Raw genomic sequence first — 23912 nt, 5'->3', positions numbered from 1 at the left:
ACCCAATTCCTCAGAGCTTTCGAGAGTAAATCATCAGTGAGGAAATACACCACCCACCGAAACCTCAAACCAAACCTAGTGATTGAGCATCACTGAAGAAGTTGTTCCTGTGTGGGACTGAAGCCTTTTACCTTTGAGGACTGTGCATCCTCCAGACGGTTAGGCGTCATGGTCTAGAGCAATCCAGCAGTCAATTGTGGATCGTCGGGTGACCGAGTTTGTGAGGGTTTGGAAGTCTGCCCTGAAGACTTACCACGAGTGTTGGGCGAGGACTGTGTGTCCTTAGCTCAAGGAGAATACGGTAGGGACTGTGTGTCCCGGGACTGGGTGTCCTTTGGTTTAAATACCAAGCCGCTCCAAACCAGATGTACAACTGTCACAGCAGTTGGAACTGGGTCATCAACAACAATCTTCACCAAGAACCGGGTTTTAATTCCTCAACTCTTTACATTCTCTGTATTATGTGTTGATGACTTTCACTGTGACTGTTTGAAGAATTTGCTGAAGACTTTCTCTGAATTTCCTCAACCCCAAAATTCTTCACTTGAGTAAATCATCATCTGTATTCTACGTGCCTGCTTGCTGTGCAATCTGTTTTCATAATCTTCACTCTGTAATACTGTTGTTGTGAACAATTGCACAACTGATCCTTAACTGTTTCCGCTGTAAGTTAGTCATCAGTGAGGAATTTCCTCAAAAGGAATTTCCTCAGTGATGAAATTCTAAAAATCTCCTATTCACCCCCCCCCCTCTAGTCGATATAACGCACTTTCAATTGGTATCAGAGCAAGGTACTCCCTTGTTGTGTGTGATTTTGGTTTAACCACCTGGAGTTTTAGTTATGTCGACTGCAGGCATGTTCAAGGTGACTGCACCATGTCCCACCTACGAAGGGAAGAACTTTCCTTTCTGGAAGAACAAAATGCAACTGCATCTGCAAGCAATTGACAATGATCTCTGGTATATTGTGGAAAATGGCGTTCCCCTCGTTTCTGCCAGTGTCACTGCAGCTGATGTGAAGAGATTTAAGCAACTCGATTCTCAAGCGAAGAACATCATCTGTGGCTATTTGAGCCCAGGTCAGTTTGGAAGAGTAAGTGCTTTGGGATCTGCAACACTGATCTGGGAGAGATTGTGCAAGGTAAATGAAGGAGTATCAACCCAGCGTGACTCTCGTGTTGATATTCTTCGAAATCTCTTCAATCGCTTCAAGAGACATGACAATGAATGCTGCCAAGACACCTTTGATCGCCTCACTGATATATCCAATGAACTGCAAGCACTGGGAGCTCGAGACATCACTGATCACGAAGTTGTGAAGAAACTGCTGAGATCCTTGGATTCCTCATTTGACACTCTAGTTCTGATGATTCAAGAAAGACCAGACTACAAGATGCTAGATCCAGCTGATATTCTTGAAAGGCTAAATACTCATGAATTCCAGCAAGAAGAAAAGAGAGATCTATATGGACCAAGCTATTCCAGACCACGAGCACTGAAGGCTAGAGCAATTTCCTCATCTGAAGAAGAAACGGATGACAGCAGTTGTGACCCTGAAGAATTTGGACAGCAGCTTGCAATGCTTGTGAGGAAATTCCAGAGATTTACACGACGAGGACAGTTCGGTAAATCATCAAGAAGAGACATGAGGAAATCAGAATCTGCATCTGAGGACTACAAGAAACGGACCTGTCACAAGTGCAAGAAATCAGGCCATTACATTGCTGATTGTCCTCGCCGGGGAAAGGAATCAAAGAAAAAGAAATACAAGGATGACAGTTCTGATGACTCAAAGAAAAAGAAGAAATCTTCAAAATCCTCATCATCAAAGTCCTCTTCACACAAGAAGACTAGCTTCAGAAAGGCTCGGGCACTTATTGGCAAGGAAATGGATTCCGAGGCAGAATCAGAAGAATGTGATGAAGAAGGCTCTGGAGAAGATTCAGAATCCGGACAGGCTAGTCTTGCACTAGCAACCAATTTCGTCAGCAAGTCAATCTTCAATCTTGAAGAAAATGAGTGCACCATCCGTACTGATGACTATGCTGATGACTTCGCTCCAACCTATTGCTTCATGGCAAAAGGTTCAAAGGTATCACATAATGCCTCCTCCTCTGATTCAAGTGACTGTGAACATGATGATTACAAAAAACCTAGTTACAGTAAACTTGCCATCATTGCCACTAAACAACAAACTGCTCTGGAAAAGCTTCAAAAACTGCTAGACAAAAGTGATGATCTGTTGAATGAAGAAATGAATCTTAATCAAATCCTCGCTGATGACATGAAAAATCTTCAGTCTAGATTTGATATTCTTCAGGATCGTTATGATACACTCCTCACTGATCATGAGAAGCTTTCCTACGAATTTCTTCAAAGGAAGCTTGATCTTGAGAAGCTGAGGATGTCTTATGATGATCTTCGTATGGAAAATGATTCATTACTAGCTCAACAGATCAGCGCTAGTCAAGTTGAATTTATTCCTCCATGTCTTAAATGCATTGATCGTGAAACTGCTAATTCTTCACCAGAATCTTCAAATGCTACCACTGCTACAAATTCTTCAACTGCACCTGTTGTGTCTATTTCCTCACTTGAGGAAAACACAAATGTCACTGATGAAAATGCAGGGTTGAAGGAATTGTACGTGACAGGCATGTACAAAAGCCTCAAAGGACATCAAATCCTTTGTGATGTGCTCAAAAAGCAGATCTTGAACAGGAACCCGAGGAAAGAAGGAATTGCCTTTGAGAGGAAATTGAATGCTGATGGATCTTATTGGAAACCTGAGCAGTATCCCGAAACCTCATGGGTTGCTGCTATTGGGCCTCCTTTTGATCCATCTAATCTAACTGGCTTCTCCTGTGAATTATCCTATTCCTCGGATGAGTCATTTGATTCCAACTATAAACTGTTCAAAAATCAATCTGGTGAAGTATTTGCTCGATATGTTGGAACTAACTGCAGGAATGGCCCTCCTCTGAGGAAAATATGGGTTCCCAAAAGCTGTCTTGAAAATCTTCAAGTGAATGTCCTCATGACATCACTTCTGAAGAATCTGAACCCTAGATCAAAATCCTCAGGAGGACCAAAGTCTTCAAGAGGATCAAAATCCTCAACTGGTCAAAACTATGCTCGTACCCATGCTTCTGCGTCTAACATGCAGGGAAACTACAAGGAATATGATTATGAGCGCTACTCCTCAAATCACTATGTCCGTAAATCCTCAAACCAGTTCTCTGCATACTCATATGAGTACTTTAACCCCCCTACTGTTAAGAGAAGTGCATTAGCTTCAATGCAACCTTTCTCATATGGTGCTCGCAGGATGTTGAACGCTTTGCCACCCCTTCAGATGTGGGTGGTGAAGAAATCAAACTAATCACTTCTGCAGGCCAGGTCTCCAGATGAAAATCATCATCTGAAGAATTTGCTGGAGACCTGAGGAAATGCTTGATAGGACGCAAGCTAATGATTGATGAAATAGAAATATTTCACACGTCCTTACATTTCTGTTATGATGAAATTACTAAACTGATGAAATTAGTATCATATTCTTCAAACTTGAAGCATATGAGATGGTAAGCTGTACTAATTCATCTGCAGGATGACAAACCCAAAAATACTGAGTGGGTTCTCGATAGTGGCTGCACACATCACATGACTGGTGATAAAAGCCTACTGATGAATATGCCACTAACTCCATCACCTCTGAAGCAAATCACATATGCTGATAAAGGTAAAAGCAAGGTATTGGGACTTGGCAATGTAGCTATTTCCAAGGATAGGAATATGGACAAAGTGATGCTTGTTGAATCCCTTGGTTTTAACCTCATGTCAGTCTCGATGCTTTGTGATCTTGATATGATTGTTATCTTTGGTAGATATAGATGTGTAGTCATCATGGAATCTGACAGATCCAAAGTCTTCGAAGGTGTAAGAAGAGGGGATTTGTACATTGTTGACTTCTCTACAGGTCCTCAACCAGCCACTTGCTTACTAGCAAAAACCTCAGAAGGATGGCTGTGGCACAGAAGACTAGGTCATGCAGGCATGAGGAATTTGCACACACTTGCAAGGAAGAAGCATGTCATTGGCATCGAATCTGTCAAATTCCTCAAGGATCATCTCTGCGGTGCTTGTGAATCTGGGAAAATGACCAGATCCAAGCATCCCTCGAAAACCATCATGACCACTACCCGTCCATTTGAATTGCTTCATATGGATTTGTTTGGACCTACTCACTATGCAACACTAACCAATGCAGCATCTCTATATGGCTTTGTCATAGTTGATGATTATTCCAGATACACTTGGGTGCATATCATAGTGTATAAAACTGAAGTGCAGGAAATCTTCAAACGATTTTCTTCAAGGGCCTCGACGAACTTCGGCATCAAGATCAAACATATTAGGAGTGATAATGGAACTGAGTTGAAAAACATTGGTCTTGATGATTATCTTGATGAACTTGGTATTACTCACGAATTGTCTACTCCTTATACTCCTCAAGAGAATGGTGTTGTCGAAAGAAAGAACAGGACTCTGGTTGAAATGGCAAGAACTATTCTTGCAGAATATCAGACTCCTCGTCGCTTCTGGCCTGAAGCAATCAACACTGCATGCCATATCATCAACAGGGTATATCTTCACAAATTCCTCAAGAAAACCTCATATGAACTCCTCACTGAGAAGAAACCCAATGTAAGTTATTTCAAAGTCTTCGGTGCAAAATGCTGGATTAGAGATCCTCACCATAGCTCAAAATTTGCACCTAAGGCACATGAAGGTTTTATGCTCGGTTATGGAAAGGACTCGCACACCTACAAAGTCTTCAACAACTATCACAACAAAGTTGTTGAGACTGTAGATGTGCGGTTCGATGAAACTAATGGCTCGCAAAGAGAGCAATTGCCTTCTGATCCAGATAAACTGTCCCCTGAGGAAGCGATAAAGCTTAAACCTACTGAAGACATTGTTCCCACTGAGGAAATTGAAGAAGAAATAATCCCTATCGCTGACAGAAACCAAGAAGATGCTCCTGAGGAAATTGCAACAACACCACTTCCTCAGCCCAGACAAAATCCTCAACCAGCTCATCCGAGGATTGCAAATGAAGTAGAACTTGACAAAATCCTCAACGACATCAACGCGCCAGGTCCTCTCACTCGCTCAAAAGCTTCACACTTAGTTAACTTTTGTGGGCATTTCTCTTTTGTATCTATCACAGAACCCTCAAAAGTAGCTGAGGCTTTTCTGGAACCGGAGTGGATCCAAGCCATGCAAGACGAACTTCTTCAATTCAAGCTGAATGACGTATGGGAGCTCGTCAAACGACCCGATCCTCGCAAGCATAACATCATCGGCGCCAAGTGGATTTTCCGAAACAAGCAAGATGAGGACGGTCAAGTGGTGAGGAACAAGGCACGACTTGTAGCCCAAGGCTACACCCAGGTTGAAGGAATAGATTTCGATGAAACTTTTGCACCTGTTGCTAGACTTGAAGCTATTCGAATTCTACTTGCTTATGCTAATCATCATAACATCATCTTATATCAAATGGATGTGAAAAGTGCATTCCTCAATGGTAAGCTTGAGGAAGAAGTATATGTTGCTCAGCCCCCAGGTTTTGAGGATCCAAAGAATCCAGACAAAGTCTTCAGACTCAAAAAGGCTCTGTATGGCCTCAAGCAAGCCCCTCGGGCATGGTATGATACATTGAAGGAATTCCTCATGAAGAAAGGCTTCAAACCTGGTTCACTCGATCCAACTCTTTTCACAAAATCTTATGATAATGAACTGTTTGTATGTCAAATTTATGTTGATGATATCATATTTGGGTGTACTGACAAAAGATACAGTGATGAATTTGCTTATATGATGAGTGAAGAATATCAGATGTCTATGATGGGGGAGCTGAAATTCTTCTTAGGTCTTCAAATTCGTCAACAAAACAATGGAATCTTCATATCACAGGAGAAATACCTCAAGGTTGTTCTAAGGAAATTCGACATGCATGAATGCAAAGGTGCCAAGACTCCAATGCCTACCAACGATCACCTCGGCACTGATGAAAATGGTAAAGATTTCGATCAGCAGGTATACCGTTCTATGATTGGCTCTTTATTGTATCTATGTGCATCTAGGCCAGACATAATGCTTAGTGGTTGCATGTGTGCACGTTTTCAAGCAAAACCGAAGGAATCACACCATAAGGCTGTGAAACATATTCTTCGATACTTAGCTCACACACCAACACTAGGATTATGGTATCCCAAGGGCTCCAATCTTCATCTGATAGGGTATTCTGATTCAGACTATGCTGGTGACCGTGTGGATCGCAAGTCAACATCTGGCACATGCCATTTACTCGGAAGATCACTTGTTTGCTGGTCCTCAAAGAAGCAGAACTGCGTATCACTCTCCACTGCCGAAGCTGAGTACATTGCTGCTGGTTCTTGCTGTGCTCAATTACTATGGATGAAGCAAACCCTCAAGGACTACGGCATCAACATGAAGAATGTGCCTCTCTACTGTGACAATGAGAGTGCTATCAAGATTGCCTACAACCCAGTACAGCACTCGAAGACCAAGCACATCCAGATTCGTCATCATTTTCTTCGGGACCATGTCCTCAAGGGCAATATCCTCATCGACCATGTGAAGACTGATGATCAACTGGCTGATATCTTCACTAAGCCCTTGGATGAGAAAAGGTTTTGCAAGTTGCGGTGCGAGCTAAATATCTTAGAGTCTTCAAATGTTTTGTAAAAACATGCACACATCCTAACACTTATGCAAAGTTGATGACTTAGATGTGGAACACATGATGAAACGATTTTCTTCAACCAATGAAGAAAATCACTCTGAATGTGAAGAAATTAACGAAGAAATTGATTCTCAGGGCCCTACGACAATGGTACGCGGCGTCTGTAATCAACATTCTTATATGGTGGGCAACGCCACCGCCCAATGTGAAATTCCTCAAGTTGATTTTCTTCAAATGATCAAATTCCTCACAATACATTTTTCATCAAAACAGCTGTTCTTAATTGTGATGATCTATTGCAAAATCTTCAAAAACACTTGATGACTTTCATTTGCCTAGGTAGACTGTGATTTCTAGTCCTCAACAGCATTCACTTATTGCTATTTCTTCAAGTTGATGTTTCTGCTAAGTGAATGTGATCGGACCCTATTTTCCCTCTATGCTATACTTATCCAGTCTATTCAATTCTTCATATGCGTTCTACTTGAAACTTTGTTCAAAATCCTCGCTGCATCCTTGTCAGCTGATGATTTTGTAATGAAAATCCTCAAATCTTCGAAAAATTATTTTCTTCAAAGGAACAGTAACTGAACCCCCACTTCCCACGATTGGATAGCCACGATCTCCACTATCTCCACCGCATCGTACGGAAGCTACACGTGTCCTGCGGAGACGTAGAGGCAAGTGCTATTCGGTCCGAAACTTTCGCGCCAAACAGTAACTTTCGGGCTATAAATATGTCCTTAACCCCCTCGGTATCATCTTCTTCGCCTCATCGCTCTCCTGCCACAGCACACCGAACCCTAGCGCCACCGCTGGTAGTCTTGTCGCCGGCAAGGAAGAGCTTCACTGCCTCAACCTTCTCGCCGCCAGGATCACGCCGGAGACGGAACATCTACGTCCGCCGTCGCCGTAGACGTCCTCTGCTGCCAAGTTAGGGTGCATTGGACACTTGACCGAAGAACCTCTCCAACACCACCTTTTTCTGTTCTTCGTTCGCACCTTCCAGGGTAATTATATCCCATTTTTACAACAGATTAGATCTAAAATTTTACCTCTCCCTTGTGAAATCTGTTTTTCTTCAAGATACGATGCGCACATGATTCCTCACACACTATCCATCACCATAATCATTGATGAACTAGCTAAGCATCTAAGATTTTCACGAGATTCCTCAATTGTGCGAATTTTTGGATCTGTACAACTCTGGAACCCAAGAACAGAATGCTTAAGCAAATTCCTCAACCACTGGTTATATTCCTCAAACTGTCAAACTTTTCCTTTTTCTTCAAATTTGAGAACGCATATGACCTCTCCAAATTCCTCGCAACTATACTCTGTTTACAGGTACACACATGTCAGCTGATGAATCTCTCGGTTCTCATCACATTAACTCATTTGCAGCGTTTCTGGAAGAAACTCTTCAAGGCTCATCAGAATCCTCAAGAGTTCAAAATCCTCAGATAGTTCCTCGTCTGAAGAAAATGGAGGAAGAAAGGAAACAGAGGGGGGGAAAGAAACTGGAGCAGAACACAGCTGTGGACATTCCTGATGACATATACCTGGACTATTGCACGCCTGATGATGAACCTGAGACTATGCCTAAAAGAAAGATTAGGCTGCAGAAAATTGAACGCAGATGGGCAAAGGAGTGGAAGGAGTACAGGTTTGTGACTCCAAAGTATGCGAAAAAATTTGCCTTGAAGCCTCCTGGCAAAAGGGCCCCACTTGAGGATCATCAAGTTGCTCATCCCTCAAGTCTCATGACACTTGATGACTACCCAGAGGAAAAAGAAAGGCATCTGGCCAAGCTCAAGAAGCAAGCAGAAACAGCAGTAAAGAAATTTCATGAATCTTCAGCTGCTGCCTCCGGTGCTGCTCATTCCTCAGCAGCAGAAACCTCAGGCTCCGAGATTCCTCAACCAAAGTCTGTGCCAGCAAAGGCAAAAGCTTCAAAACCCCAAGAAAAGTTTGCACAGGCTTCTGTCACCAAACCCTCAGCTCCAACACCCTCGGTTCCAAAACCGTCCACGCCAAAACCCTCAGCACCAATCGCATCCACACCAAAGTCCTCAGCTCCACCTCCAAAGCCAGTACAGAAGAAAGTCGTGAAGACTACGACTGCCAGCTCCAGCTCCTCACTCCCAGCTGCAACTAGCTCGGAGACAAAGTCTTCAACTCCCCATGTGAAGACTTTGGCTACTACTGAACCTGCACCTCTGCCCAGCCCAAGCAAAATCATCACAGTCCCGTCTGCATCAGAGGGAAGTGAAGAATATGATGATGAAACTCTGGAAGCCATCATCAGGAACAAACAAGAAAGGGTAGCACAAGCATCAGGCAGTGCTATTCCTCTGGCGATGGACCCCAAGGTCCTCCTCGATTTCATCAACGTGTGGTATGAAGACCCAAACACACCCATTGATGATTTGAAACTTCCTCCGGGTGTAAGCCACATGGTGGCTACTTTCATAAACGAAGCCAAGTGGAAGGAACAGAAGGCCAAGCAGGCAAAGATTGCAAAGGCCAGAAAGGAGAAATTCCTCAGGCAAAATGTTCTCAAACTGACGCCTGAAGCATTGGTGTCCACCCAGGCAGAACTGCAAGTCTTGACTGACAAGTGTGAGAAACTGTCAGATCGAACAAGCATCAAAAGCAATTTCATCAAGCTAGCCACTAGTGCTGTTGATGACTACAACAGCCGTCACCCCCCACCAGCACCAACTCCTCAGCCCCTGGTTGAACAGCCAAAAGATGCATCTCCTGTTGAGGAGGAAATTCCTCAAGCTGAGGAACAATACCAAGAGCGCCGTGCTGATGAGCCGGCCATTGAAGAAATCATCACTGAGACTGCTCCTGATGAAACTACTACTGATCCAGCTGCTTCACCAAAGCAGGCTGATGACTATGTTCCAGCTGGTTCCTCACTGCCAGCTGAAGAATCTGTTAAGAATACACCTTCCCCAAAAACATCAAAGGTGAAGAAGTTAATCCCGTCTGCATCAGACGCGAAAAATACAAGGGCTGCTGAGAAGGAAGCGAAGAAGAGAAAAGCTTCCTCAGCAGAAGAAAAGATTGAGGCAAAACGCCTCAAGGAAATTGAAGAATCTGCCCCACTGGACCCGGTGCCTCTTAATGTTGCACCCTCATTTGAAATGGTCGTCGTTGGTGACCACACTATGAGGGCAGATGAGGAAATGAAGGATGTTGCCTCTGAGGAGCATACTGATGAGGAAATACAGATTGATGACAGTCCTCAACCTCATATTCCTCAGAAGGAGACTACTGAAGCCTCAGCTGCAGCAGCTGATGAATCTGCTTCTGCCACAAAGTCAGCTGATGAAAATCAAGCTGAAGAAAATGTCCAGTCTGAGCAGGCTCCTCTCACTGAACAAGCTGATCAAACTCCTCAAGCTGAGAAGGATGAAGAAATTCCTCAGCCTGATGCTCAGCTAGAACAAGAAATTCCTCATCCTGAGGAAACTGCTGAAGAAAATGTTCCCGCCCCTGACAATGAATTCATTGTCCTCAACCCAGAATCTTCCATGGTTGTTTCCCCTCCCATTCCTCAGCACAATCTCAATCCAGTTCAGCGCCTGCCATTCTCGAAGAGGCCCAAGTTTTAGAAAGAGAATTTCTTTGAGGAACGTATGTATTTCATCGGAGAGAATCCTTATGACAAGCCTCAAATGAGGCATCTGAAGTTTTGGACAAGGACGCAGATGAACTACTATGCTTCTGTGCTCTGTGGCCGCAACAAGATATTCCAGCACAGGCACATTCCTCATGCTGACCTTGAAGAAATTCCCTGCATGGAACCAGTCCTCAGTGTACTACATGATGCAGGTTTGCTCTCTATGTGCTCCGACATATCAGATTGGAATAGTGAGCTAATTCTTCAGTTCTATTCAACTCTGCACATCTCGGGCAATGCTGATGACATCAACACTTGGGTGTTCGACTGGATGACCCAAAATACTCACTACAAGGCTCCAGCGTCTGAACTCCTCAGAGAACTGCCCGTACCAATTCCTTCAGAAGGGGCAGTGAAGCTTTATGGTGAGCGTGAGCTGCCAAATGGAATGATGGAAGTCCCCATGAAGCCTTTGGCTGCAGGAAAACCCTCAAGAACCACATTCCTCGTCCATGAGCTAAAGTACACACCACGGTCTGTCTACCGCATTCTCTGCAGTGTGCTAGCGCCAATCAAAGGCCATGATGATGACGAAGATGTTGTCGGCCTCATGAAGAACATCCTCTTCAACATCATTCACGGTATCCCCATGAATATCCATGATTTCTTCTTGAGGACTTTGGCTGACAATGCAATGTGCCCCTATGATCACAAAATCTATGCACCATGGATCATGAGATTCCTCAGGATAAGGACAGGCATCAACTTTCACGCAGATTTCCAGAACCATGTTGGTTATATGCCTCCTATCCGGGTCAACAAGAAGACTTTCGAGCCCATTGAGGGAAAAGGAAAGTCTGTGATTGATGAAGGAAGCAGGCCCCTTGATGGCCAGTTCAAAGAACCAGATGCATATTCCTCATGGGACGACACTGAGACTCGTCCGCCAAGCCCAGTTCCTCCTTGCGTGCTAACCACCACAGAACTTCTTCTCAGTCTTCATCAGAAGGTGGATCACAACCACAAATGGGTCAAACGCCAGTTTGGTGCCATTGTGAAAACCCTCACTGAGACACAGAACAGTGTGAAGCTTAATCATCACTATCTGCATGAGGTTTTTGATTGCACCTGGGCTACCCTTGCACATCTGAGGACCCAGACTGAACTTGAAGAATTGAACTTTGAGCAGGACTTTGACTGGTCGTGGCCTCCCAAGAAGAAGTTCAGGCCCATTCCAGTGCCAGATCTTGAAGACAGCTCCTTCTCGTCCTTCCGCACCGCCGAATCTGATGAGGAACAACTTGACACCGCGACAGGCCCAAGGAAGAAGACTACACCAAAGAAGCGCCAAGGATCTTCATCAACTGCCAAGCAATGAAGTCTTGACGGGCGTTAGTCCTCAGTTTGTCCCTTGATAACAAAGGGGGAGAAACTTGAGAGTTAGTCTTCAAACGGGATTTATTTTTGGGGCTTATGAACTATATTTAAGTTACAAACTCTTGGCTCTTCTGAAGTTTTTATGTAATGAGTTGTAACTTAAGCCCGATGGTACTCTGATGCTTTTGAACGTTTTTCTTCGCATGCTTATTCCTCAAGTTTTAATGCACGCATGCTGAAATTCGTCAGATACCATTTGCCATCATGCATCTTCATTTTCTTCATATAATATGTTATATGTATGCATGATTTACAAGATTCAGGGGGAGATCTCCATGATATAAATCATCAATGTGCATATGCTATAAAAGCAAAATCCTCAAGGTATGCACATCTTCAGGGGGAGTCTCTGTGAATCTTGTTTTCAAATTCCTCAAATGAGCATTTACACTTCATATTTTTGATCCCTGTTGAAGACTTAACCTAATTGTCATCAACCACCAAAAAGGGGGAGATTGTAAGTGCATCTAGTGCCCCTTAGTGATTTTGGTGGTTTGAAGACTTATAGGTTAAGTATCTAATGTGTTTATAAGTGTACACGGGATCTATAGGTCATTGAGGAGTGTGAGATATTTGAAGAATATCAACCCCTAAAAATATATGTCTTCAGTTGAAGAAATTGGTCTGAAGCTGAAGAAATGAATCGCGAAGAATTTGCGATGAAATTGATATTCCTCATAAAGATATTGATATTGAGAAGATCGGTGGTTCCTGAAGAAAATCGTTCTGAAGAAATTGAAGCGTGAAGATTTTCGCTTTCTGTTTTATTTTCTTCGCATTTGATGAATAGGAACACTATACTGTTAAAGGGGGTCAAAGTAACACTATGGAATGGATTTCCTCATGATGCTCAACCCAAGCCAAATCCTATCAAAAGCCTCAAGTGAGGAATATGAGTAACATGAGGACTCTCACAGTTGAGAGTCCCGACCGTTTGGATAAGCCACGCCAAGTCACTGATCTTATCCACTCCAACGGTCATATTATTTAAGGGAATTAATGTCAAATCATGTCGGGATCCTCCCAGGCTATAAATAGCCGCCCCCCACAACCACTAGCTGGTTGGCTGCTCCGTTAGAAACTGACACTTGTCATAAGAGCAACCCAATTCCTCAGAGCTTTCGAGAGTAAATCATCAGTGAGGAAATACACCACCCACCGAATCCTCAAACCAAACCTAGTGATTGAGCATCACTGAAGAAGTTGTTCCTGTGTGGGACTGAATCCTTTTACCTTTGAGGACTGTGCATCCTCCAGACGGTTAGGCGTTATGGTCTAGAGCAATCCAGCAGTCAATTGTGGATCGCCGGGTGACCGAGTTTGTGAGGGTTTGGAAGTCTGCCCTGAAGACTTACCACGAGTGTTGGGTGAGGACTGTGTGTCCTTAGCTCAAGGAGAATACGGTAGGGACTGTGTGTCCCGGGACTGGGTGTCCTTTGGTTTAAATACCAAGCCGCTCCAAACCAGATGTACAACTGTCACAGCAGTTGGAACTAGGTCATCAACAACAATCTTCACCAAGAATCGGGTTTTAATTCCTCAACTCTTTACATTCTCTGTATTATGTGTTGATGACTTTCACTGTGACTGTTTGAAGAATTTGCTGAAGACTTTCTCTGAATTTCCTCAACCCCAAAATTCTTCACTTGAGTAAATCATCATCTGTATTCTGCGTGCCTGCTTGCTGTGCAATCTGTTTTCATAATCTTCACTCTGTAATACTGTTGTTGTGAACAATTGCACAACTGATCCTTAACTGTTTCCGCTGTAAGTTAGTCATCAGTGAGGAATTTCCTCAAAAGGAATTTCCTCAGTGATGAAATTCTAAAAATCTCCTATTCACCCCCCCCCCCCTCTAGTCGATATAACGCACTTTCAGCTATATTATTCAACCGTGAGAAAGAAGGGCAAGAAGATTGTGAAAAGATAGCTAATATCGAATCACGACGTGTCGGCCGCGTGTGTGTGTCAGTGGCAAGCTCAATCTTTGATGACTGTTATTTCATGTCACTTGATTTCAACCATGTCATCTAATTCTAAATCTTTGCACAATGGTTTTATCACTCCATTTGCATTTTCCTTTTCATTTATATCAAATCTTAAATTATTACATGCAACTAAAAATCCAAAAAAATAAAAAAAAAGTTAGTAATGGCGCACCAGGAGAAGGTGCGCAATTCCTATCACGGTGTTTATGGTGCACCCCTAAAAGGTGCGCCATTGATATACCAATTTTTATGGCACACCCCTAAAAGGTGCGCCATTGCTAATCCTCCCCCACTACGGCATTATCCTACTCCTTCCCCTTCTTTCAATACCTCCCCTCACGCATCTCTCCTTTGCCAGCCACCGCCGCCACCCGGCTCGTCCCGCCTCGCCGCCACCCACCTCGCCGCCACCCAGATCAAACTCCATCGACGAGCCCAACCGCCTCCGCCTCCGTGTCCGCCTCTAGATCGACTCCGCTGTCCCCATCAGCGCCTTCATCGCGCAGCGAGGCTCACCAACGACCCCGTCATCCTCCTCCTCCAGCGCATCCCGCCACCCCTGCTCCTCCGGTGGCATCGGTAGCGCGCCTGGGATCCTGCATCACCCGAGGTAAACCTGCGCATGGCCTCCCCCCTCCCGTTCCGCTGGTTATTAGCTACCATTAGATTAGATCTTGGTTCTTTGTGTCAACGGTTGTGCAGAGTAAAATTGGCGTGATTGATCTTGCTCTATGAGGTTTCGAGGGTCAGTTACTATGGTATACGAACTGTATCTATCTCTAATGTATTCTCAAATTGATTTCCCTAGCACTACACACTGGATATATGTAGGCCTTTTTTGTGCAGGGACTAATAGTTACCCCTTTCTCCTGAAATGTTGATTAATTTCCGTTTCGGTTGAGAATGGGGCACTCCTAGGTCAAGAAAATTAACAAAGGTCATGCCCAATTTTCCTGACCTAGAAGGTGCCCGATTCTCAACTGAAACAAAAATTAATCAAGATTTAGAGACAATGTTATTTCTACAAAGCAAATATTTCTAAGTGGTTTTTATAGTTTTCCCTTAAGTTGAAATGCAAACTATTTTTTCTTCCATACGTATGCCATACTAATGAAAGCTCAACCATCACGCTCTAGCAATAACTCATTTTTATTTGTTTATTTGTTTGATATATATATTGGTTGCCTTGGTTGTTTATCATGAAAAATGCTTTGTTTGTATGCTTGGTAATCAGAATGCAGGGATAGCAAGTTTTTCTAAGGACTTGTATGAATCACATGCAAAGTAAAATAAACCAAGAAAAGGAGATCTTACCTATGGGTGTGCATCAATTTGCATGTTTTATTCTCAGTTTTCCTCTAAATATGAGAAGAATAGATACTACCCTGATCTCATCCAATAACTCTAGTAGCCCTTTTTCCTCTTTAGAGTGAACATGGCCGACAACGATGAGGCCGGCGGTTCGGGCAAGCCATTCTGGGAGCTGTCCCAGGAGATGGAGGAAGAACCTCACCGATATGAGGACGCCGCGGAAGACCCGATCCCGACTACACAACCCCTAGTGGCGTCGGGGATGACACCACTGATGGTGCCGCCAGGGATGCCACCACTGATGATGGCAGCGAACGCACAGATGGCAGCCAACCAAAGAGGAAACGGAAGGACCGGCGCCCTACCGTGCTCGACACCGTCAAGGAGGAATTTACTGAAGTGTCCTCGAATGGGCATCCAACGGCGCCCAAAGAATTAGTCACTGGGTATGCGGGACAACTCGGGTGCATTCTCCGGAGCACTGTCTCGATCAACACCGAGAACCTAAGGCATCGTGACCGAGGGAATTTGCGCAACCTCCTCTTCACGAAGCTGCACGAACGATACAAGTTCCCCGGTGACTTCGCAAACACACGCCTCTCTGGGAATAAAGTGAACAGTGCCGCCCTCACGAAGATGAGCACGACCCTGGCTACTTGGAGAGCCGCAGTGAAGAGAAGGATTCTAAGAGGTGATAGTTATGAGAAGATCAAGGAGACAAATCCTTCGATCAGCGAAGCTGACTACCTGGAGTTCAAGATCAAGTGCGAGAGCAACGCATCCGTGGAATCAAGTTAGTGGGGGAAAGATATGCGGGACTTGAACTTAGGAGTCCAGAAACTCGGTCCTGGCGGTTACAGAGTGGCTGAACCTAAATGGGACAAGGAGGACGCGAAGCGTGCCGAGCAAGGCCGACCACATATGATTTCTTAGATTTTGATCGTTCTTTTTTTTCTAACATTCCGTGTGTTGTGCAGTGACACACATTGCACACTCATCCTATTAAGCCCGAAATATTCCATGGCCACTTATTTCGACTCGGACTGTCAGTCGAAGAAAGACTACACAAATATCAAGAAAGTTCTTGATGATGCTCTCCCCGGCTACGCCAAATCTGGAGGCACCTTGAGGAGGCCAATTTGTAGGTACGACAAGCATGTGTTCACCCACGTAACGACGTTCCCCTGCGTCAAGCAGCCGCCTGGCAGTCAGAAGGATGCCTACTACGACCTCCATCACATGCGGGCGATCGTACGAAAACATCATCACCTTATGCTACCAAATAATCTCAAAGAATGGGCCGCACGCTTGTCGGCAATCCAAGACGAGGACATCAGACAAGAATTCTTTCGCATCCAATCGGAGTTTGCGGAAATCATCTATCAAGATGTCCTTCTTACCTCAGGGCAGTTCTACCTCAACTATCAACCGTCGAACGGTGAAATAGAAACAACGCTACAAATGCAGGCTGACAACGACCGCACATTCATGACCATCACGAAAGACGGCGGCTTCATCCATGCTCCGGTCCCTGAGTCGAATCGAAAGTATTGATGCTATGTAGTTCTGAAATATTGATTAGCTCATGTTGTAATTAAACTTTAATGAACTTGTATGTCTCTTTAGTTTGGACAGTCGTTCAACTTATATGTAATCGATGCTATTTATTAGTAGGACCATGAATCGTGCTATTAATGTGTTGCTTTTCTCTTCCGATCATTTCGTTGCATACTTATATATTGCTTATATATTATCTGTGAATTGCTACTAACATTTTGTTTGTCTAGTGCATAGAGATGACGTCGTATGTCGTGTACAAGGGTGAGGTTCCCGGAGTCTACAACGACTGGGAGGAGTGTCGGAGACAGGTTCACCGTTTCAGCGGTAACAGTTACAAAGGGTACACCACTAGGGCGGAGGCGGAAGCTAGATACGCGTGCTAGCTAGCGGGAGAGAGGAGGAGGCGGAGGAGGAACCAGATGAAGATCAGTTTCATCGCGATGATGCTCATCGTGACCGCAACCCTCTTCTATGTGATGGTACCTTAGATGTCGACTTGTAATGTGAAGACAAACTCGCTACTCGCAGTCTCGAGACTTGTAATGTTCTAACTTGGTTCGGTATTTTGAATTCGGAGACTAATATGATGAATTGTATTCGGAGACTAATCTTTTATTGTATTCGATAAATATGTTGTTTATATGTTGTGTTGTTTATATTCTGTGCTGTAATGTATTTTGTAACCCATGCAAATATCAGAAAAGCAAAACATAGTAATTCCTAATATTCATAGTAGTGGCACACCATATTGCACTTTAGTGGCGCACATAAATAAACACCCCCGTGGCGCATTATCTAAAAGTGCGCCATTAGTATCCCAGAGCACAAGGTACACATGGCCCCTTGGAGTAACAGCAGTGGCGCACTTCTGGGCCTAGTAATGGCGCACTTTAGCTGCGCCATTAGTGTCTGGGATAGTAATGGCGCACCAAGTGGTGCACCACTGTTATGTAGATTAACAGTGGCGCACCAGGCATGCGCCATTACTATTTATTAGTAGTGGCATGATAATAGTGGCGCACATAGTGCGCCATTAATAGCCAAAATAGGTGGGCGACTAACAGCCTTTTTTTCTAGTAGTGGATAGGGTTGCACGTGCCAAAGTTGTGTATCAAAAAGCCTAAAACCTCTAGTATATATAGGAGGAACCAAGGGTTGGAGCCTTGCCTCCTACTCCAAGTAGGACGGGTCGGCTGAGCTAGGGAGGAAGGAATCCTCCTCCAATTCTGTTTGGAAGGAGGAGTCCCTTCCTTCCTTCCCACCTCCTCTTTTTTTCCTTCCTTTCCTTTGTTTGTTGACTTGGCCAAAGTAGCCCTATTGGGATGGCCTCACCAGCCGACTAAGGGCTGGTGCGCCACCCATGGGCCTATTAGGTTCTCTCCCGGGTGGCTGGCCCCTCCCGGTAAAACCCTGGAACCCATTCGACACTCCCGGTACTTCACTCGTAATGCCCGAAATCTTTCCAGAAGCCCAATGCAACAATCCTATATATCAATCTTAGTCTCCGAACCATTTCGGAACTCCTCGTGACGTCCAGAATCTGATACGAGACTCCGAACAAAACTTTGTTCACCAGCACCTATAACTCAATTATGCCGAAACGTCACCGAACCTTAAGTGTGCAGACCTTGCGGGTTCGAGAACTATCTAGACATGACCCAAGTCACATCTTTGTCAATATCCAATACCGGGATCTGGATGCCCATATTGGATCCTACATATTGTACGATAATCTTATCGGTTGAACCTCTATGTCAAGGATTCATATAATCCCGTATACCATTCCCTTTGTCCTTCGGTATGTTACTTGCCCGAGATTCGATCGTCGGTATCCAATGCCTATTTCAATCTCGTTACTAGTAAGTCTCTTTACTCGTTCTCTAATACAAGATCATGTGGCTAACTCTATAGTCACATTGCTTGCAAGGCTTGTTTGTGATGTTGTATTGCCGAGTGGGCCCTGAGATACCTCTCCGTCACACGAAGTGACAAATCCTAGTCTTGATCCATGTTAACTCAATAAACACCTTTAGAGATACCTACAGAGCACCTTTATAGTCACCCAGTAATGTTGCGATGTTTGATACACACAAGGCATTCCTCCGGTGTCAGTGAGTTACATGATCTCATGGTCATAGGAATATACACTTGACATGCACAAAACAATAGCAACAAAATGACACGATCACATGCTACGTTTATAGTTTAGGTCTTGTCCGTCACATCATTCTCCTAATGATGTGATCCCTTTATCAAGTGACAACACTTGTCTATAGCTAGGACACATTAGCCATCTTTGATCAACGAGCTAGTCAACTAGAGGCTAACTAGGGACATTGTTTTGTCTATACATCCACACAAGCATTTATGTTTCCATTCAATACAATTATAGCATGGACAATAAACGATTATCTTGTAACAGGAAATATAATAATAACTATTTTATTATTGCCTATAGGGCATATTACCAATAATCGCTTCTTCATAGCTCGTAGGTTCATTGTTGTCTAACAACTTGACCTCCAAGACAGGATCACCCTATCACTCGGGGTAGTACGTGTCCTTGTCGACCTACGAGGTTGTTAGTAACTTGATCCAAAGTTTCATGATCATCATCATTAGATTCCTCTTCAATTGGTTTACACATCACATGAACACCTTTCTATGCTCCGCTACCTTTCCAATTCAAGTAAATGTTTGACAACCTTATCAAGTTCTACGTTCCTACGACCCACTTCTTTTGAGAGAACATCCTTCTGTGGAAAGGATACATTCTTGGCAACGAAGACCTTGCCTTTGGATTTGTGAGGTATACCCAATTGTTGCTTTAGGGTATCTTATGAAGATGCACTTTTCTGCTTTGGGTTCGAGCTTATCATACATAAGTGTCGCATTCCCAAACTCTAAGAAACGACAACTTAGGTTTCTGCCAAACTATAATTCATACGGTGTCATCTCAATGGATTTAGATGGCGCCCTATTAAATTGAATGTAGTTGTCTCTAATGCATAACCCCAAAATTATAGAGGCAAATCAGTAAGAGACATCATGTTACGCACCATATCTAATAGAGCACGACTACGATGTTTGGACACACCATCACACTATGGTATTCCAAGCAGCGTGGGCTGCGAAACAATTTCCACATTTTCTTAAGGTGCATACCAAACTCGTAACTCATATATTCACCTCGACGATCATATCATAGAAATTTTATCTTCTTGTGACAATGATCTTCAACTTCAATCTAAAATTGTTTGAACTTTTCAAACATTTAAGACTTGTGTTTCATTAAGTACATGTACCCATAGCTACTCAAATCATCAATGAAGGTAAGAAAATAATGATATCCATCGCACGCTTGAACACTCATTGGACCACATACATAAACATGTATCATTTCCAATAAGTCACTTGCCCGCTCCATCATACCGGAAAATGGGGTCTTAGTCATCTTGCCCATGAGGCATGGTCTCATGCCTCATGTGATTCGGAATCGAGTGAGTCCAAAGATACATCATCATGGAGTTTCTTCGTGCATGCACTTTACTCCAATATGACCTTTAGCGGCAATGCCATAAGTATGTGGAACTATGATGACCCACAAGTATAGGGGATCTATCGTAGTCCTTTCGATAAGTAAGAGTGTCGAACCCAACGAGGAGCAGAAGGATTTGACAAGTGGTTTTCAGTAAGGTAATATCTACAAGCACTGAAATTATCGGTAACAAGTGATTGTATGGTGAGGTGATTCATAGAAAGCAACAAGTAACAAAAGTAGCAACGATGCAGCAAAGTGGCCCAATCCCTTTTGTAGCAAGGGACAAGACTGGACAAAGTCTTATAGGAGGAAAAACGCTCCCGAGGCCACACGAGAATTTCTGCCATGCTAGTTTTCATCATGTTCATATGATTCGCGTTCGTTACTTTGATAGTTTGATATGTGTGTGGACCGGCGCTTGGGTACTACCCTTACTTGGACAAGTATCCCACTTATGATTAACCCCTCTCGCAAGCATCCGCAACTACGAAAGAAGAATTAAGACAAAGTCTAACCATAGCATTAAACTAGTGGATCCAAATCAGCCCCTTACGAATCAACGCATAAACTAGGGTTTAAGCTTCTGTCACTCTAGCAACACATCATCTACTTACTACTTCCCAATGCCTTCCTCTAGGCCCAAATAATGGTGAAGTGTTATGTAGTCAACATTCACTTAACACCACTACAGGAAAAACAACATAAAACACATCAAAATATCGAACGAATACCAAATTCACATGACTACTATTAGCATGACTTATCCCATGTCCTCGGGAACAAAAGTAACTACTCACAAAGCATAATCATATTCATGACCAGGGAGGTAATGGGTAGCATCAAGGATCTGAACATAAACTCTTCCACCAAATAATTCAACTAGCATCAACTACAAGGAGTAATTAACACTACTAGCAACCTTACAAGTACCAATCGGAGTCATGAGACGGAGATTGGTTACAAGTGATGAACTAGGGTTTGGAGATGAGATGGTGCTGATGAAGATGTTGATGGTGATAAATCCCCTCCGATGAGAGGAGTGTTGGTGATGACGATGGCGATGATTTCCCCCTCCAGGAGGGAAGTTTCCCCGACAGGATCGTCCTGCCGGAGCTCTAGATTGGTACTGCTCAAGTTCTGCCCCGTGGCGGCGGCGGCTCCTCGTGAAAGCGTCCTTTAGATTTTTTCTGGAACGAAACCCTTCATATAGCAAAAGATGAGAGCCGGAGGGGCAACAGGGGGCCCATAAGGCCCCAGGCCCGGCCAGGGGGGTAGGGCGGGCCTGGCAGGCTTGTGGCCTCGTGGTGGCGCCCCTCTGGCACTTCTTCTGCCCAGTATTTTTCATTAAATCAAAAATAATTCCCCGTTGATTTTCATGGCTTTTGGAGTTGCGCAGAATAGGTATCTCAAACTTGCTCCTTTTTCAGGCCAGAATTCCAGCTACCGGCGTTCTCTCTCTTCATGTAAACCTTGCAAAATAAGAGAGAAAAGGCATAAGTATTGTACCGTGAAGTGAAATAACAGACCAAAAAGCGATAAATATCAACATGAAAGCATGATGCAAAATGGACGTATCAGCCACTCGGTAATACATCATCACAAGAAGCTTGCAAGCAATGTGACTAAGGAGTTATTCATGAGATCTTGTATTATGGAAGGAGTAAAGTTACTTGTTGGTAAAGAGATTTAACTAGGTGTGGAGATACCAATAATCGAATCTCTAGCAAGTAACATACCGCTGGACAAAGGGAACTGCATATGGGATTGATTCAATCCTTGGCATCGTGGTTCGACCGATATAGATCTTCGTGGAATATGTAGGAACCAATATGGGAATCCAGGTCCCGCTATTGGTTATTTACCGGAGAGGTGTCTCGGTCATGTATACATGATTCTTTAACCCGTAGGGTCCGCATGCCTAACGTTCGGTGACGCTAGAGTAGTACTGGGATATGTATGTTGGTGACCGAATTTTGTTTGGAGTCCCGGATGAGATCTCAGACGTTAAGAGGAGCTCCGGAATGGTCCATATAGGTAAAGATTTATATATAGGAAGTCATATTTTAGCTACCGAAAAAGTTTCGGGTTTTACCAATATTACATCGGGAAGCTTCTGGAAGGTTTCGGAAGGTTCTAGAGGGTTTCCAAAGGAGTGCGGAAGGGTCCCTCCACCCCTAGGACGTGAATGGGCTGTAAGGGGCATCCAATCCTTGTTGGGCCACCCCCCAAGGGCCCATACGGCCAGGGGTGGAAACCTTAAGGGGCAAGGCACCTATGAGGTGCCTTGGGGAGGGAGGACCCCTCCCTCTTGGTCGCCGCCTTCTCCCTTGGTGGAGGGGTTAGGGCTGCGCCCCCTCCTCCCCCCTTGCCTCCAATAAATATTGGAAGGAAGGGGAGGGCTGAACACATCAAGTACTCTCCCTAGAAACAGCCCTCTCCCTCATGTTACTGTCGTTCTTCCTTGTTCGTAGTTCCAGAGGCGTTTGGCGAAGCCGTGTTGGCACTGCTCCACCACCATATCCTCCGCACCATCGTGCTGGTTGAGATCTCATCTAATTCTCCTCCCTCTCTTTCTGGATCAAGAAGGAGGAGACATCATCGAGCCGCACGTGTGTTGAATGCGGAGGTATCGTCCGTTTGGCGCTAGATCGGGACGGATAGTGATTCAATCATGAAGACGTACGACTACATCAACCGCGTTATATACGCTTCCGTTTAGCAATCTGCAAGGGTATGTAGGCGAACTCCCCCTCTCGTAGCTATGCATCTCCATGGATAGATCTTGCGTGTGCATAGGAAATTTCTTATTTCCCGTGCAACGTTCTCCAACAGTGGCATCATGAGCTAGGTCTATGCATATATGGTTTGCACGAGTAGAACACAAAAGAGTGTGTGGTGTTGATGTCACACACCAAAAATTTAATCATATTTTTATAAATTAAAATGTTTCTTAGAATATAATTTTTGAGAAATAAATTGCTTCATGACTCTTTTCAAAGCCCCTTTCGAGAAACTTTTCTTTCCAAGTGGCATTTTCAAGATCATTTAGTGCTTGAGTCCTTACTTGAGACAATTTTAAATTCTTGACTTAATCAAATGGGGATATTTTTTTATTTTCCCATGTTTGTTAAAATCTAAAATTCTGGGCTTTCAATTTATTTTTGAACCACTCCTTTTCCCTAATTAAGAAATCTCTTTCCCAAGTAAATAGTTTTGAAAATTATGTTGGAATCTCAGTGCTTGCATCAAAAACATTTCTCTTCTGCTAACAAATTCATTGGTGATTTTTTTTATATTTTGGCAAAAGTTTATTTTATTCAAAAATGACTTCTAATTCCTTTAAGGACATGTTTTGCACTACAACCTTCTGATAAATTTTTCTAAAAATTCTACAAAAACTTGAAGATGACCTAGGGTGTCCCTAGATCATATTTTTGTAAAAATGTATTCAAGTGTTTTGGAAAATTTGGGCACATTAACTTCTTTTATTTTATGGACCTATTTTGTCGGTACTCCAACACCTAGAAATAATATTTCAAAAATTCTATAAAACTTTGGGGATGTCAAGTGATGCATGAGATTCACTTTTATGCAAAACCCAACTTTGTGCTTTGGAAAAATTTAGCAAAACACTCATTTTTCTATTCTGGTCCAGTTGGGTACTTTGTACTA

The sequence above is a fragment of the Hordeum vulgare genome, chromosome 7H, assembly GCF_904849725.1.
Source record: "Hordeum vulgare subsp. vulgare chromosome 7H, MorexV3_pseudomolecules_assembly, whole genome shotgun sequence".
Taxonomy (NCBI): domain Eukaryota; kingdom Viridiplantae; phylum Streptophyta; class Magnoliopsida; order Poales; family Poaceae; genus Hordeum; species Hordeum vulgare.
Note: the sequence above shows the minus strand (reverse complement) of the source record.